Genomic DNA, 2,599 nt, shown 5'->3' on the forward strand with positions numbered 1-2,599 from the left:
AGACAAGTAGACATCTACTTTTTTTTTTTAAGGTTTATTTATGGTGTTTTATGCTTTTATTTAGATAGGACAGTATAGGTGGACAGGAAGTGAAGTGGGTGAGAGAGAGAGGGGGGAATGCGGGATGGGATCAGGAAAGGTCCGCGAGCCGGGACTCCAACTCGAGACACCCAAAGCACAATGGCATTGTATGTCGGCGCGCTGCCCACGAGGCCATCGGCGTCGTCATAGACATCTTCTCATAATAATAATAATAACAACATTTATACATTTATCTATACATTTATGATGCTAGTTCCTGGATGATAACTGGTGTGCATTTGTTGTCACTAATCATTCAAACATAACATTATGAACATTATGAAAGTAAACCTGTGTACTCTTTCGGGAAGTAAGTCTACAGCTGCAGACATAAGCTCACAGAAGAGGGAGACAAAACATCTGTGATTGAAAACTGATTCATTGAACCGCATCTCATGACTGACCTCAGACTGATGCTGAATTTATGCAACAATTTTCAATAAAAAGTTAGTTGCTTTTGTTTATAAAGGTCAGAGGTTTCAATGGACCTGATTGTCAAAAGCCAGAGATTCAGTAATTAGAATAATCTGATTCTTTCACTCAGTTTCTTCAAGAATGGGCTAGTCTCAGTAGCAGCTAATATGAGCTCAGTAATGTCATCAAGAATTAATGTGATCATATGTTGTCCTGACATGCGAGTTGTATAAGGTGGAACCAATTATAGCCCAGAGCTTGTATTCTTTGCAGTTCAAGAAAACAAGACAGAATTATTTATCTTCATTTACCAGTTATTTTATATATTTCTCTAGTCAGAGGTAAAATCCTATAATCCATACAAAACAGTTTTGTCCTGCTCACATAATTGTGTAATATTGCGCAAATGTCCCCATTGCTAGATACTGTGCTTTCTCAAATGTCATATGTCTGCAGTTTTACTGAAAGTGTGAGTAAGTGTTTTTCCTCCCTATACGCTCAGTGTTGATTAAAATCTGCACACTAGACTAGACCTCTGAGCTTCTGATTTCTTCTGTACCTCTGAGCGACTTCATCTTGACAGTATTCTAATATTCTGTCCGTTTCTTTTGTTTATTCCCTGAAGGTTTGGTTCCATGCCATCTCGCTGCCTGCACTGAGCCATCTCACATTTTCTTGTATTAGGATTTAATCTTGAGCATATTTGAGTGTTTATATAAAGGGATATTGCAGTGCACTATAAAATTGTTTTTTTTGCAATCCTTTTTATTCCCACTAGATGTTTAGCTTTAGGACATCATTACTTATTCTGTAGGACTCCCAACGTTCACATCAGTTTAATGTATTCAGTTTACTATAATGACAACTAAAAATAGTTTGGTTGTTCTACATCTCTTCGGTGAATATCACATGACCATCTCCATTATCAGGAACAAGATTAGAATTTGACTGATTACTACATATACTGACATACCATTCAAAATGTTTGAATGATTTTAATTTTGTTTTTGAAAAAAAAAAAAACTTATGTTAACCAATGCTGAATTTATTTGATCAACAATACATTAAAAACAGTAATTTTGTGAAATATTATTAAAAGTTAAAACAACAGTTTCTATTTTGATATATTTAAAAATGTAATTTATTTCTGTGATGACAAAGCTGAATGTTCAGCAGCCATTCAAATATGCTGATTTGCTGCTCAAACATTTATTATTGTCAATGTTGAAAATATCTGTGGTTTTTGTGGACACTAAAAAAAACTCTCAAAAAAACATGTTAAATATTTTGTAACATTATAGATCTATTTTGTCACTTTTGATCAGTTTAATGCACCCTTGCCCAATAAAAGTATTAATTAAAAAAATATATTGACCCCAAACTTTTGAGTGTTAGTCTGCATTATTCTAAGTCTTTAGTCAAAGTATATGGAGTTGTTTTGTTTTAGTTGCACTAAATTATCATGGAGTTACATTTAGTTAGCATGCACAAGACATTTGAAATGGATATAATTAGTTTAGATGAACCCTTGGATTGTATGACAATAAATGCGAAAATCAACACATATATCCTCCTTTTTACCAGCAGCACAATGAATAGACTGTCATAAGGTCATAAGTGTAGTAGTCATTTTTTTAGTTTATTAGTCCCTGACGAGCCTCACTCTGAGTTTAGTACTGGTTGGCATCTTCTTCTTTTCAATGAAAAATGATACAACTCTTGACAAATCCTTGAATGTGACAGATCTTTCACCCACTTTAAGTACTTGAGCCGGGTTTGCAGACTTTCACACAGACGGATCTCTCTCCAATATACCTTTGGTGTTTTTTTCAAAAGTTGAGCTTGACTGGAACAAACCGGTGACACTTGCAGGTGCAAAGACAAACAAAACCTGTTCTTCTAATCAGTAAATCTTGACTGAGCAATGATGGCCCACTTCTGATCTCTTTATGATTATAGTCCTCAACTGAGCGATTACCTTGACGGAGGCGAACTAGGCAATCTGCTGGGTTCATTTTTGCGTGGTCGTGTATTCTGTAACGAATAATCCACTGAAGGCGAGAGTAGTGAAGAACCCAAGTGCAGTTTATTTACAGTGTGATCC

The sequence above is a fragment of the Sinocyclocheilus rhinocerous genome, unplaced genomic scaffold (assembly GCF_001515625.1).
Source record: "Sinocyclocheilus rhinocerous isolate Xijiao unplaced genomic scaffold, SAMN03320098_v1.1 scaffold1565, whole genome shotgun sequence".
In the NCBI taxonomy this organism is placed as follows: domain Eukaryota; kingdom Metazoa; phylum Chordata; class Actinopteri; order Cypriniformes; family Cyprinidae; genus Sinocyclocheilus; species Sinocyclocheilus rhinocerous.